Source organism: Phyllobates terribilis, unplaced genomic scaffold (assembly GCF_046119375.1).
Source record: "Phyllobates terribilis strain yellow unplaced genomic scaffold, ASM4611937v1 Scaffold_3__8_contigs__length_932513732, whole genome shotgun sequence".
NCBI lineage: Eukaryota > Metazoa > Chordata > Amphibia > Anura > Dendrobatidae > Phyllobates > Phyllobates terribilis.
Genome location: NW_027362763.1, coordinates 830,278,316 through 830,294,671, shown reverse-complemented (window position 1 = coordinate 830,294,671; position 16,356 = coordinate 830,278,316).

The window sequence follows — 16,356 nt, the reverse complement described above, 5'->3', positions numbered from 1 at the left end:
CCGTTATGTGCTGTTGATTATGTCCGACTACGCCACCCGTGGATTGCGTTTATTAGGAACCGCCGCTGCATGCAGACCGCTGGGGCTGATGAGGTGTGCAGCTAGGGTAGTATGACTCCCCACGGGAAGAGTGCAACCCCAGGGCAGTATAATGGATGGTGGGAGTGATGGTGGTGAGAGTCCCAGTACCGGTAGTGCTGGAGGCGCGAAGGAGCACACAGACAACAGGTTGCAGTCCAGGGTCTTTACTAAAACAGTTAAACTGACCCATAAACAGTCCCGGCTAGGAGGGGACCTGGATGTCTGAGAGCAATGGGGAAATTGGCCCTGGTCAGGGTGAGGGTGTAGGCCTACCGTGCTTTCTGCGCTCCTTCTGGCTATCTCCTTCTGATAGGGTAACAGCCCACGTTTCCGAGCTTTCCGTGTACTCTCGCCTGTATGGCCTGCGACGTGGGTTCCTTTCTGCTCCCGGCCAGGTGCGGCTTTACTGGTCCCTTCTGTTGTGGCAGAGCTTCCAAGCTTCTTAGGCCAAGGAATATACAGTCCCCTGCGGACTGGTTATCTGCTGTTGGATGTGGAATCCTCCCAGCCTCAGACACCAAAGTCTGGTAAATTAAGTCCGTTATCTGCCAAGACAGGCTCTATTCGCCTCTTGTCTCTGGCTTGTGGCTCTCCTCCTGCCACACTTTCTCTTAGGTGCAATACAACTTTCTGTCCCTGCTCTGCTCCGGGACACGTCTCAGTACTGAGACAGGTCATCCAGTTCTCTCTAACCCTGCCCCAGTACCAGCTTTTATAGGGGCAGCCTGCTCCCCCTACTGGCCTCAGACAGGAGGTACTGCATGCTAATGTTCCCCTGACTAGAGAACCTCCCCCTTGCTCTCAGACACAGCTTTATTTACACTTGTGGCATCCAGGCCAGGGTGACACACATAGTTCTCCGTACTGTATACATGGCCCCACATAGTGCTCTGTACTGTATACATGGCCCCGCATAGTGCTCCGTACTGTATACATAGCCCTGCATAGTGCTCCATACTATATATATGGCCCCGCATAGTGCTGCACACAGTATACATAGATCTGCATAGTGCTGCACTCAGTATACATGGCTCCGCATAGTGCTCCATACTGTATACATGGCCATACATGGTCCCGCATAGTGCTCCATACTGTATACATGGCCCCGCATAGTACTTCGTTCTGTATACATGTCACCCGCATAGTGCTTCGTACTATATACATGGCCCTGCATAGTGCTCCGTACTACTATATACATGGTCCCGCATAGTGCTCCGTACGTATACATGGCCCCGCATAGTACTCTGTACTGTATACATGTCCCCCGCATAGTGCTTCGTACTGTTTACATGGCCCCACATAGTGCTCCATCCTACTATATACATGGCCGCGCATAGTGCTCCCTACTGTATACACGGCCCCGCATAGTACTTCGTACTACTGTATACATGGCCCCGTATAGTGCTACCTACTGTATACATGGTCCCGCATAGTGCTCCGTACTGTATACATGGCCCCGCATAGTGCTCCGTACTACTGTATACATGGCCCCGCATAGTGCTCCGTACTGCATACATGGCCCTGCATAGTACTCCGTACTGTATACATGGTCCCGCATAGTACTCCTTACTGTATACATGTGGCGCCCCTGAGGGTTCGGTCGCCACAGAGGTACTGCACCTCACCCAGAGGTGTGGTGACTCCCTTTCTTTCAGGTAAGGAGGGAGTGCTGCACCGAACCCCAACACCTGCATCCAACACTACACTACCCCAGGCCAGCAGGAGGGGCAAGACGCAATGTATGTTTCTGCTGAGCCCTGACCCTGGCTGGAGTGGGGGGAACCCAAAGGCAGGGGGAACCAGTAGTCGGTGTCGGTGTAGGAGGTAGTTCATGGGAGCACTCATACAGTAAAGATATAAAATAGGGAAGCCATCTTAGGGTGGCAGAACAGTGAGACTAGTAGTTGGAGAGCAGTTTGGAGCAGAGTCTCTCTAGGAGCTCTGCTCCACTACAAGGGCCCAGGACTGAGGCCCAGGAGGGGAGCAGGGAGTAAGCTCCGTTCTACAGAAGGGATCCTAGGGGAGTACGGCGAGTGCAGGAGGCACCCGTACACCCCGAACCTGCCAAGTGTCAGGAGGATCTAGGCCGCAAGAAGGGGACCGGCCCCTGACCCAGTCATGCAGCTTCAAGCCTCGGTTGGAAAATACCGGAGGCTTCTGACTTCTATAGCAGGAGCCAAACTCTCACTTCAATCCCAGTAAGGTCGAGCAGGTCTGAGCAACTCCGACGGACAGGGGGGACCTCGCAGCACCCGATTAGGATTCACAGTGAGAAGCGCAGGGCAGGAGGGAGTAAAGACCCAGCGTCAGTCGGTCTAGGAAGGTACATATGAAAGTGGGGTTCTGCCAGGCGCACTCGAGCTGCCTGAGGAAGGACTGAACCCCTGCCCGGTGAACGCAGTGCGACGCGGGAGGCTTGCACCAGTACTGTGCACCTGAGGAACTTGAACATAACTGTGAGTAAACTCGGATGACTGCACTGAACTGCCTCCGCTCCTTCATTTCGCCGGTACCATTTCCCTCCCTGCACTACAACGCCCAGAGCACCTCTTCCATTTTCTCCTACACTGCCTTGAGGCCTGCTCCACCTGTGGGGAGCCGTTCCATCTTAAGTTGCCCTATCATCTGCCTCAGAGGACTGCCGCAGCGCTGGTGATCCTCACCAGACACCACAGGTGGCGTCATGACAATTTTCCCCAACCAATAATTTCCCTTTTCAGCGACCGCCCTGGGCCACGGACCGGGCCAGCCACCGTGATAATCCCCTGCAAGTAGCCAGAGGCCCGGCTGCCGAGTACCCCACGGCCCTGCGGGCGAGTCAGCTTTCTGGCGTCACGAACAGGATGCGTGACCAGCCCGTACCGTCGGGTGAAGTGTGCCTAAAGAACTGTGTTATGTTACTGAAGAACGGGCGCCATTATGTGCGTGATCAAAGACAACAATATGGAACCTCCCCTCGTGGGCCGGGTCCCAGAATGGCGCCAAAAGCATACCCTGCCCCTTGCAACTGTGACTGTCCGCATAGATGTGTCTGACGCGCCCCTGGGCCTGCTGTGTCGCGTAGCGTCTCGCACACGGGGCTTACCCGGAACCGGATCAGATGAGGGTTGTAGTCTCCGAGTGGCGGGACCCGGTCCGTGCCCAGGGAGTCAAGCTCAGTGTATGGCAGTCTTGATAGATGTTATTTGAGGGTCGACTACGCCACCCGTTGATTTGCAGCTATGGAGCTGCCGCTGCAGGGCAGACCGCTGAGGCCGGTGTAGAATTGTGCAGCGCGATGGTATAACCCCCAACGGGAGGGGTATGGCCTCAGGGCAGCCGACGTGGAAGATAGGGGTAGCAGGAACCACTCAGAGACGGTGCGGTGTAATTCAGGGTCTTTACTTGTAACAACGATAGACCCTCCCGGAGTACTTGCTAGCGATCGGGGCCTGGTCAGTCCTTGAGCAGATGGGATTTCCCCTGGCCAGGCGGAGTTGTAGGCCTTCCCAACTAACTGTACTCTTCTGGCTACCTTGCTAGAGGCGGGTATAAGTAGCCCACGTCCCTGAGTGTACCGTGTGGTTCTCACCCGTATGGCCGGTGACTCGGGGCCTTCTAATGGCTTCTGCTCCACGATGGCGGTGCTGGTCCCACGCTTGTGACCGTGCCTTCGGGTTTCTGGGACAGAGGACCTGCAATCCCCTGCCGGTCGGTTTCTGCTGCTGGGTAGAGATTAGTCCCCACAGCCTCGGACTCCGGGTCCGGTGATACTCCTCAGTCAGGGCGAGCTCTGCAGCTGCCAGCCCCTGACTCTTTGTAACACTGCTCCACAGAGCTCCTGTTGTTGCTTCCTATGCTGCTTCTCTGTCTCTACTTCTGCTCTTCTTCTACTCACTAACCCTGCCTCAGCCCCGGGTTTATATAGGGGAAGTCCTTCCCCTCCCAAGACTGGGCAGGAGGTGTGGCATGCACAGGATCCCTGACCAAAGGACCTCCCACCTGCTCTCAGACATAACATTACATTACTGTGGAAACCAGACCCCTGGGGTGCCACATGTCCGTCAAGGCAGGAAGGCCGTCACAGGGAATGACCGACAGCAAATCGCCATGGGACCGCGCCCAAAAGAGGAGAGGAGGAGGAGAAAAGGAATGGAGACAGGGTGTGGTCTCAACCCGTCTAGCCAGACCGCATCCGGCAGCCGAGATGGAAGGGAGCAAAAGCCAAGCCTGTCAGGACTGCGAATATTTTTAATTACATTTTGGCCATTTTTGCCCTCTTTCAAGATGGTGTCGTTTGTCTCATGTGCCCCTTGTCTTCCTGTTTCATAACTCCACCCCAGCCTCTAATCAGTGCTAGAGTATTCTGCCTGTGACCTGTTCCTGGTGGTTTCCTAGTTCCCTGCTCTGCCCTGCAGCCTTGTGTGGATCTTCTGTTACCTGCTCTCAGAGATTCTGCTGCATTCAGTTGTTACCTGTATTCCTCCTTCTCCTTTCTGCTCCTGCTGCTACCTCTGAGCCTCAGTCTTCACCTGCATTCTGCTAACAAGTAAGCTGGTTTCTGCTCTGACTCACCTGCATTAGATAGCTGCAGAGCACAGGACTGTGCTGCACTATCAGGGACTTCCTACCCAGGCCTCCCTGGATTATCTAATATATATATATTGTATGCACATCCTTGCATGGACTTGGTAAGGACTTCCTTGTTTTCTAGCATCCTCTAGTGTGAACTGTGCTTTACAGATTGCTTTGCTGTTTGCATTTAGAGCACGGGACTGTGCTGCATTATCAGGGACTTCCTTCCCAGGCCTCCCTGGATTATCTAATATATATTGTTTAGACTTCCTTGCATCTATATATATATTTGTGTATGGACTTGATAAAGACTTCCTTGTTTTCTAACATCCTCTAGTGTGAACTGCACTTTACAGACTGCTCTGCTGATTGCATTTTCCCCTGAGTGTTTATGGACTTTGAGTTTTCGTCTGCACTTGTTTGAAACACCGTGTGTTTATAATATACACTTTGACACCTATAAGCTGTGTTCTGTTGTATCTTTGTTCCACGCAAAAAGACTCCTGTGGTATCCATTATAATTATTACAAAGCCTCTACTTCTGGCCTGCCGCTGCACCAAGCCACCTCCTCTACCATGGAGGAAGATATGGAGAAGCTATCCCCGGAGGATGTGGAGTTCCTCGAGAGCGAGGTCCTCGAGCTGGGCAAGCAAGAGCAGTGAGCCCCGCAGGCAGCGGTCGCCCGGTGGAAAAGTGAGCTGCTGGAGAAACTGGCAGCCCTCTGGAAAGTGAGACCAGAAGCCAGCAGCCGCACACCAGTCCCGGCTTAGATCGCAGGAGACCAGGAGGCCTTGTGGAACACAGGAGCAGGTAGGAGAGAATCCCCAGCCCCGGGCGCTGCCAGCGCCGACCTGCTCCTGAGCCTCCTGCCCCAGCCCCTGCCATATGCTGCCGCACTCTGGCCGGAACCATTATGCAGCCTGGAACCTCCACCCCCGGGCGCGGAACCTGAAAACCCCCCACCAAGGGCCTTCCCGGAACCCCCGCCTCTGAGCGCTGCACCGGAAGGTTCCCCATACAGCGTCCTGCTGGAACCTCTAATCCCGGGCGCTGAAGCTACGGGCCTGTTGCTAGGAGCCCTCCCGCTACCTCCACCTCCGATGCTGGAGTGGATCTACGGCGCGCCGGTCTTCGACTGGTCCGCCCGCTTCGAGGATCAGCAGCCGTGCCCGCTCCTCCCAATGCCAGCACCCCCGGTTGCCTGCCCCGGCAGAGAGGAGTTATGCTGGGACAACCGGGGGGGAGATCTGATGGGGCTCACCTATGAAACAGAGTCCGCCGCCCTGCAGAGGAAGGAGTTCTGCAGGCGGGAGCTCCGACAATTGGAGAGGGAGCGACGCGCGCGGGAAGCGCGCAGTGAACGCCTGGAGGCCCGTGACAAGGCCACCAAGGCACAAGTCCGCCAGGCGGAGACAGCCAACCCCAGCCCCTGTGAGGAAGGCCTCATTGTCAAGTTTAACCTCAAGGCTGGGTGGGGCTTCATCCGTAGTCCTGCGTTCAACAGGGATATTTTAGTCAACCGGCGGGATGTAGAGCCTGAGCTGGAAGAAGGCCATCCCGACCGGAACCTGTATCCGGGAGACCAAGTCACGTTCACCCGGCATCATGGTGAGCGTGGCTGGTATGCCCTGCTAGTGCACCATGCCAACAAGGATGCACCGCTGCAGGATGTCCCTCGTGACCTGGCTGGGTCAGGGAAGAACGAAGAGTACCCCAGGAGGGGTCCCCAGTACTAGGCTTAGTACTGGGACTGCACCGAACTGTGTATAGTCACCCGTCCGGTTGCTGAGTTTATGATGTTGTTGTTATAATATGTTTTCTTAGGTACCCGTAAGGGTATAGAGACAATAGGGAAGAGGACAGTGATCTCCCTACAAACTTTCCATTGTAAATAAGTTTAGCACTTCTTAAAGTGCACCCTATTGGTTTTATAAGTGCAATCTTTACCGCAGAACAAAAACCCGTTTGGCGTGGCGGAAGACGAGGTCCAGTATCTGGATCATCTATGCCCTGCAGCCACGCCCAGGGCCTACGTTGAGGGTTTGCGGACGGGTCCCTCATTCTGCTGCTGTTGCACCTTGGTGCAGGAACTTTTGTGAAAATGTTTTATTTATGAAAAATACTCTTATAATGTTTTACAATGCAACGTTTAAAATGATGTGCCTCCCATAAAGGGAAGAATGTTTTACAGTCTTCTATGCAAATGCATTCAAAAATTTTGTATGTCTAGTATCCATGTTTTTGCTTTGTTCCAGCCCGCGGACGTGCTGTGTTTTACCGGGGGGGAATGTGGCGCCCCTGAGGGTTCGGTCGCCACAGAGGTACTGCACCTCACCCAGAGGTGTGATGTTTCCCTTTCTCTCAGGTAAGGAGGGACAGCTGTACAGAACCCCAACACCTGCATCCAACACTACACTACTCCAGGCCAGCTGAAGGGGCAAGACGCAATGTATGTTTCTGCTGAGCCCTGACCCTGGCTGGAGTGGGGGGAACCCAAAGGCAGGTGGAACCAGTAGTGGGTGTGGGTGAAGGAGGTAGTTCATGGGAGCACTCATACAGTAAAGACATAACATAGGGAAGCCATCTTAGGGTGGCAGAACAGTGAGACTAGTAGTTGGAGAGCAGCTGGGAGCAGAGTCTCTCTAGGAGCTCTGCTCCACTACAAGGGCCCAGGACTGAGGCCCAGGAGGGGAGCAAGGATTAAGCTCCATTCTACAGAAGGGATCCTAGGGGAGTACGGCGAGTGCAGGCGGCACCCGTACACCCTGTAACCTGCCAAGTGTCAGGAGGATCTAGGCCGCAAGAAGGTGACCGGCCCCTGGCCCAGTCGTGCAGCTTCAAGCCTCGGCTGGAAAATACCCGAGGCTTCTGACTTCTATAGCAGGAGCCAAACTCTCACTTCAATCCCAGTAAGGTCGAGCAGGTCTGAGCAACTCCGACAGACAGGAGGGTCCTCGCAGCACCCGAATAGGATTCACAGTGAGAAGCGCAGGGCAGGAGGGAGTAAAGACCCAGCGTGAAGTCGGTCTAGGAAGGTACATATGAAAGTGGGGTTCTGCCAGGTGCACCCGAGCTGCCTGAGGAAGGACTGAACCCCTGCCCGGTGAATGCAGTGCGACGCGGGAGGCTTGCACCAGTAATGTGCACCTGAGGAACTTGAACAGAACTGTGAGTAAACCCGGATGACTGCACTGAACGGCCTTTGCTCCTTCATTTCGCCGGTACCATTTCCCTCCCTGCACTACAACGCCCAGCGCACCTCTTCCATTTTCTCCTCCACTGCCCTGAGGCCTGCTCCACCTGTGGGGAGCCGTACCATCTTAATCTGCCCTATCATCTGTCTCAGAGCACTGCCGCAGCGCTGGTGATCCTCACCAGACACAACAGGTGGCGTCACGACAATTTTCCCCAACCAATAATTTCCCTTTTCAGCGACTGCCCTGGGCCACGGACCGGGCCAGTCCCCGTGATAATCCCCTGCAAGCAGCCAGAGGTCCAGCTGCCGAGTACCCCACGGCCCTGGGGGCGAGTCATATACATGCCCCGCATAGTGCTCCGTACTGTATACATGGCCTCGCATAGTGCTCCGTACTACTGTATGCATGGCCCCTCATAGTGCTCCGTACTGTATACGTGACTCCGCATAGTACTCCGTACTGTATATGTGTCACCCTGGCCTGGATGCCAAAAAATGTAATAAAGCTGTGTCTGAGAGCAAGGGGGAGGTTCTCTAGTCAGGGGAACATTAGCATGCAATGCCTCCTGTCTCAGGCCAGTAGGGGGAGCAGGCTGCCCCTATAAAAGCTGGTGCTGGGGGCAGGGTTAGTGAGAACTGGATTGCCTGTCTCAGCTCTGAGACGTGTCCCAGAGTGGAGCAGGGACAGAAAGTTGATTGCACCTAAGAGGAAGTGTGGCAGTAGGAGAGAGCCACAAGCCAGAGACAAGAGGCGAGGAGAGCCTGTCTTGGCAGAGAAAGACTTAACTTTACCAGACTTTGGTGTCTGAGGCTGGAAGGATTCCACATCCCCCAGCAGAGAACCAGTCCGCAAGGGACTGTACATTCCTTGGCCTAAGAAGCCTGGAGGCCCTGCCACAACCGAATGGACCAGTAAAGCCGTACAAGGCTGGGAGCAAAAAGGAACCCACGTCGCAGGCCATACAGGTGAGAAAGCACGGAAAGCTCGGAAACGTGGGCTGTTATCCTATCAGGAGGAGATAGTCAGAAGGAGCGCAGAAAGCACGGTAGGCCTACACCCTCACCCTGACCAGGGCCAATTTCCCCGTTGCTCTCAGACATCCAGGTCCCCTCCTAGCTGGGACTGTTTGTGGGTCAGTTTACCTGTTTAGTAAAGACCCTGGACTGCAACCTGTTGTCTGTGTGCTCCTTGCTCCTCCAGCACTACCATCACTCCCACCATCCACTATACTGCCCTGGGGCCGCACTCTTCCCGTGGGGAGTCACACTACCATAGCTGCACACCTCATCAGCCCCAGCGGTCTGCATGCAGCGGCGGTTCCTAATAACCGCAATCCACGGGTGGCGTAGTCGGACATAATCAATATAATGGACTACCACTGGCCTGACCACCCTGAGCCACGGAACCGGGTTGCCACTACTACTCCCATCGCTCCCTATTGCCCGGATCCGAGTGCCCCACGGCCCAGGGGGCGAGTCAGCTTTGGCGTAGTCGGCAGGATTTCGTGCCCGCAACCACCGGGTACTGCGTGCCTGAAAAAGACTGTTGTAAACTTACCTGTGGAGAAGTTTCCCGCCATCAGACGCCATCTCAGACCGTTTCCCGCCGTCCGGAGTCGTTTCCCGCCATCCGGAGGCGATTCCCGCCATCAGATGCCATCTTGGACCGTTTCCCGCCGTCTTCTGCCGTCTTCCCGCCATCGGACGCCATCTTCAGGACGCCGCGCGGGAAGAAGAGGGGCGTGGACGTCAAAACCGCGCGAGATCCGAAGCTCCGCCCCACGCACCGACGCTGCGCAAGGTCCTGGAAGGGAGAGAGAGCGATGCTGACGTCATCAGGACGCGACGCCAGGTCCTCGTCCATAGGAGCAGCAGCGGAGCCGCGGCCTACAGAAGAGGATCGTCGGAAGGTAGGCCACGCTTAACTAGGGGGGAGGAAGATGTCGGACACAGAGGCGCCCACTACCACCAACGCAGCTGCAGCAGCGGTGATGCCCTTTTCCCTGCCTTACATCCCTGGAACGGCCTGGCTGCCCAAATACTCAGGGGAGCCCCATGCCCTAACTGATTTCAAGGAAAGGCTATACAGTTTGTTCCACGTTTACCCCCTGACAGAGGAACAGAAGGTCAGAATATTGACAGGGCAGTTAACTGGCGCAGCCCAAAGGGAGGTAAAATCATGGCCCACTGAGGAGAAAAGGACTGTGAAGGGTATTCTGGCCCGGCTGCGGGGTACCTTTGATACACGTACCTCCGCTGAGATTAAAATGAGGTTCTATGGATGTAAGCAGCGGGCACAGGACAGCATCAGAGACTATGCCTTAAATTTACAGGAAGCCTTGAGGGCTATTCAACAAACTGACCCTGGCAGTGTGCAGGAAACCGATAAGCTGCTAACAGAACAATTCATAGAGGGTCTGCTGTCCAGCGCCCACAGGGCCCAGCTGCGCCTCATGTTCTTTCAGAACCCCGACCTGACCTTTGCCCAATTTAAGGACAGGGCCATAAGGGTGCTCCGTGAATCTACAACCAGTGGCGCTATAAACCCCCGGCGCCCTGCTATCACCTACCACCAGGAGGCGGCGCCCTCCTCTATGGACTCCGTGGAGGCTGATGCACAGGCCCTGAACCAAGCCCCGTCGAAAGGCCTGCACCTCCAAGTCCAGGAGCTGACCAGGAGCGTCGCGGCGTTGACCAGGACCGTCCAGGCGTTGCAAGTGGACCCGTCAAGACCCATCGAGCTGGCTTCAAGTCCGGAGGATGTCCCGTGGCATCGACAGAGGAGGAAACAGTCGTTCCGAGGGAGGCCCACAGACCGCTACGCAGAGGATGGACAGCCTATTTGCCGTCGATGCAACCAGCCCGGACACATTTCCAGGTACTGTAATTTAAACGGGTCCAACCTGGGGCAGAGGGCCGACCCCCAGGCATAAGATCACCAGGCCCTTACAATTGGCGTGATAAGTACGTTGGGGGGCGCCCGGTTTTACCTGTGGTGCTGGACGGTATCCCCATGAGCGCCTTGCTGGATACTGGGTCGCAAGTAACCACAATCCCTTATGTACTTTTTAAGCAGTATTGGACTGATGCTGATATCACACGGTATCCAGACAGTAACTTGAGCATCATCGCCAGTAATGACTTACCCGTGCCGCAGATGGGGTTCAAGGAGATGACCATTAAAATTGGTAAAGTTGAACTGCCGGCACAGGGAGTGATTATTGTGGACATTGACCGTCATGAAAGTCACCCTAAAATAACTGTGGGTACTAACATAATTGAAAATTGTCTTTCAGAAGTAATTGTAATTCTACAACAGGTGGCGGTGAATGCTAGTTCCAGCCAACAGAGAGTCCTCAACAAGGAGATAAAAGCCCTGATGAGACGGCAGCAGGTAGAACTGTCTGGTGGTGAGATCGGTAGCGTAAGACTCAGTGATCCATTCCCCATTTCCATGCCTCCCAAAAGTGAAATGATGATCTGGTGTCGGACTGCAATCGGGTTGAGAGGTAGAGACTACCAAGCCATGGTAGAACCCGTGTACTCAGACAGCAGGCCCACCATTTTGACAGCCCAGGGGGTGGTTGATGTCCGTCATGGGAGGGTGCCCGTCCGCATCCTCAACATTGGGGAGAGGGAAGTACACTTACCCAGGTACGCTACACTCGCCAAACTGTTTGTCGTCGAACACCAAGCTATCAGGGCCGTGGAACCCTTGCCTCCATCTCCACAGGCGGAGGGTAATGGCTCCCAGAAACAAAAGGAGGACTGGTGCCAGAAACTCCATGTGGGTGCTGACTCCACTCCCCTGCACCAAAAACAAGGAGTCTACCGGGTGGTACGGGAGTACGAGAGAGTCTTTAGTAAGCACCCGCTAGACTTCGGCAGAGTAAAAGGGATAGAACACCACATCCCCACCGGGAGCCACCCACCAATAAAAGAGAGGCACAGACCTGTACCCCCTGCACATTATCAGAATGCCAAGGGTATGCTAAGGGAGATGAAAGAAGCTGGGGTCATTAGAGACAGCTGTAGCCCCTGGGCAGCCCCCTTGGTTCTGGTCAAAAAGAAAGACGGCACCATGAGAATGTGCGTGGACTATAGACAAATCAACCGTATCACCCACAAAGACGCATATCCGCTGCCTAGAATAGAAGAGTCTTTAGCCGCACTAAAATCTGCTAACTTCTTTTCTACTTTGGACCTTACTAGCGGGTACTGGCAGGTTCCTGTGGCAGAGGCTGACAAGGAGAAGACCGCCTTCACCACCCCGATGGGACTGAGTGAGTTCAACTGTATGCCTTTCGGGCTCTGCAACGCACCAGGGACCTTCCAGCGGCTGATGGAATGCTGTCTAGGGCACCGAAACTTCGAGACGGTCCTCCTTTACCTGGACGACGTGATCGTCTATTCGAAGACCTACGAGGACCACCTAAGGCACCTGGCCGAGGTGTTCGAAGCCCTGGCAGGCTATGGCCTGAAGGTGAAACCATCGAAGTGTCACCTGCTGAAACCAAAGGTCCAGTACCTAGGGCACGTGGTAAGCGCGGAAGGAGTGGCCCCCGACCCTGACAAGGTCACGGCAATTAAGAGCTGGCCAAGCCCCTCGAACATCAAAGAGGTGAGACAGTTTCTCGGGTTAGTAGGCTACTACCGAAGGTTCATCCCCGGGTTCACTAAGATGGCAGCTCCTATGCAGGACCTCCTGATCGGACAGTCCAAGTCCAGAAGTCAAAAGCCACCCTTTAAGTGGGATAAACCGGAAGAGGAGTCCTTCCGCCAGCTAAAGTTGGCCCTCACTGGGGATGAGATCCTGGCCTACCCTGATTATGGCCAGCCTTTCATTCTCCACACAGATGCCAGTAATGTGGGACTGGGAGCCGTACTGTCCCAAAACCAACAGGGCAGAGAACGGGTGATCGCATACGCCAGCCGGAAGCTGAGGCCCACCGAAAGGAACCCGGAGAATTACAGCTCCTTCAAGCTAGAATTCTTGGCGGTGGTGTGGGCCGTGACAGAACGCTTCAAGCATTACCTGGCCTCCGCAAAGTTCACCGTGTACACGGACAACAACCCGTTGACACACCTGGACAATGCAAGACTGGGTGCCCTGGAACAGCGGTGGATGGCCCGTCTCTCCAACTATGACTTCGTGATCAAGTATCAGGCAGGCAAAACCAACGCCGACGCGGACGCCCTATCAAGGATGCCTCACTTACCCGAAGGTGACGAAGACCCAGAAGAGCTGGAGGAGGTAGAACTCCCCGCGTTTCACCGGTATGGAGCCGCTCAACACTCTCACCGCGTGAAGGAGGAGGATCTAACAACTGTGATGATGAATCCCCTACCTCACCACAGCTGGGCCGAGACCCAAGATAGTGACCCTGCAGTCCGCCTGGTGAAAGATCTGCTGACCCGGGAAGACGCCCACCTAGATCCAGATGCCCCAGAGGAAGCCAAGCTGCTATGGAAGGAGAAGAGCAAGCTGTTCCTCTACGAAGGCAAGTTGTGCAGAAGGATTGTTAACCACCGGACGCACGAGCTGACCTGGCAAGTCGTGGTCCCAAGGCGAGATGCAGCTATGGTCCTGGGGGCTTACCATGATAGAGCGGGACACTTCGGTTGGAAGAAACTGGAGTTCCTACTAAGAGGAAGGTTCTTTTGGGTCGGCATGAGAGGAGCTGTGGAAAAGTGGTGCAGAGACTGTGGCCCTTGTCACCTAAGGAGGAAGGACCGCACCAGCCAGAAGACACCCTTGAGGCCCATCGTCACCACGCAGCCTCTTGAGCTGGTAGCTCTGGACCATGTCAAATTGGCTCCCAGCCGGTCAGGATACATCTATGCCCTGACAATCGTGGACCACTATTCCCGTTTTCTAGTGGTGGTCCCGGTAAAGGACTTGACAGCCCAAACAGCGGCCAGAGCCTTCCAGCAATACTTCTGCCATCCACACGGGTATCCGGAACAGGTCCTGACAGACCAGGGTCCAGCATTCGAGGCTGAAATCTTCCAGGAGTTCTGCAACCTCTATGGCTGTAAGAAAATACGGACAACGCCTTACCACCCCCAAACCAACGGGATGTGTGAGAAGATGAACAATATAGTCATTGATCTCCTGAAGACGTTGCCCCTGGAGGAACGCAGCCTGTGGCCAGAAAAATTGCCGGACCTGGTAGACATGTACAACAACATACCGGTGAATGCTACAAACTGCACCCCGGCTTACCTGATGCGAGCCAGACCGGGTAAGCTGCCCGTAGACCTGGAGATGGGAGTCCTAATACCTGACGACACCTCCCCGGATGCGGACTGGGATACGGAAAGGCAACTGCAGTATAAGAAGGTACAGGAGAGTGTGGAGAAGAGCCTGGCCCAGGTGAGAGAGAAGCAAGAAAGACTCTTCAATCAACACGCCCCTGCTAGTCCCCTAGAACCTGGTGAGAAAGTCCTAAAGCGAAAAAGAAGGCTACATAAGTTGGACGACCAGTGGGAAAGGGAACCCTACACCGTACTGCAGTCTGACCGCGACAACCCAAAGGTGTGCGTAATCACCAAGGACGGAGGAGAAACCACTAGTGTCGTCTCCAGAGACCACCTCAAAAGGTGCCCCGAGCAACTCCGCAGTGCAGAAGAGGATCAGAGTGACCTTGAACCCGCAGAGGACAAGGAAGAAATGATCAGCACCATTCTCGGAGAGTTCCCTCAGTCCTGGACTCGCATAAATGATGTCATAGTGGTACCTGTCCTGCATTTCCTGCAACCGGCACAGCAACAACCAACACCAGAGCCGGAAGGTGAAGAGGAGCAAGCGGTTCCAGAGGCAGAAGAGCCTGTTCCAGCAGCCCAGGAGAGTCAACCCTCTGCTGACAGTGAGCCTGCCATGCCTGCGGTAAGCCAAAGAACCCGCAGACAGCTGCCTGCCCTACCTGTACATTCAGCTGGTAGCTGTACCCCTAACGCTAGTGGGGAAAGCCAGGTTGGTCCACCACCAGACAGTGGGTTAAGGAGGTCAACCAGAAGCACAAAGGGACAGATACCCGCTCGCTGGAGAATATAGTGTGCAATAAGATTGTAAATAACCCTGTTGCCAAATGTTAAAATGTTTGCCAAAGTTACCTGCATGTTTATTAATAGTGTGTTTCAGTTTCTTGCAGCTACCGTAAGGACTCAAAGGTTATGGACTTTTTATAACCGGGACCTTGTATGGACTGCATTCGGAGCCTAACCAAGGAATGAACTAAGACTGTAAAGGACTTGGGGTAGGACAGACCCCCACCTGGTTAAGGCTCCCCGTTGTTTTGGTGATATGGACACCTGGTCACAGACCACACTGTGACCTAAAGAACTCAATTTGTGCGTCGTCTGTCTATTAATGTTTTATTGTTATGCATATTGTCTTTGTTTATTGTTTAGTCCCGGAGTACTAAATTTCACTAGGGGGGAATGTGTCACCCTGGCCTGGATGCCAAAAAATGTAATAAAGCTGTGTCTGAGAGCAAGGGGGAGGTTCTCTAGTCAGGGGAACATTAGCATGCAATGCCTCCTGTCTCAGGCCAGTAGGGGGAGCAGGCTGCCCCTATAAAAGCTGGTGCTGGGGGCAGGGTTAGTGAGAACTGGATTGCCTGTCTCAGCTCTGAGACGTGTCCCAGAGTGGAGCAGGGACAGAAAGTTGATTGCACCTAAGAGGAAGTGTGGCAGTAGGAGAGAGCCACAAGCCAGAGACAAGAGGCGAGGAGAGCCTGTCTTGGCAGAGAAAGACTTAACTTTACCAGACTTTGGTGTCTGAGGCTGGAAGGATTCCACATCCCCCAGCAGAGAACCAGTCCGCAAGGGACTGTACATTCCTTGGCCTAAGAAGCCTGGAGGCCCTGCCACAACCGAAGGGACCAGTAAAGCCGTACAAGGCTGGGAGCAAAAAGGAACCCACGTCGCAGGCCATACAGGCGAGAAAGCACGGAAAGCTCGGAAACGTGGGCTGTTATCCTATCAGGAGGAGATAGTCAGAAGGAGCGCAGAAAGCACGGTAGGCCTACACCCTCACCCTGACCAGGGCCAATTTCCCCGTTGCTCTCAGACATCCAGGTCCCCTCCTAGCTGGGACTGTTTGTGGGTCAGTTTACCTGTTTAGTAAAGACCCTGGACTGCAACCTGTTGTCTGTGTGCTCCTTGCTCCTCCAGCACTACCATCACTCCCACCATCCACTATACTGCCCTGGGGCCGCACTCTTCCCGTGGGGAGTCACACTACCATAGCTGCACACCTCATCAGCCCCAGCGGTCTGCATGCAGCGGCGGTTCCTAATAACCGCAATCCACGGGTGGCGTAGTCGGACATAATCAATATAACGGACTACCACTGGTCTGACCACCCTGAGCCACGGAACCGGGTTGCCACTACTACTCCCATCGCTCCCTATTGCCCGGATCCGAGTGCCCCACGGCCCAGGGGGCGAGTCATATACATTCCCCGCATAGTGCTCCATCCTACTATATACATGGCCCCGCATAGTGCTGCGTACTTTAT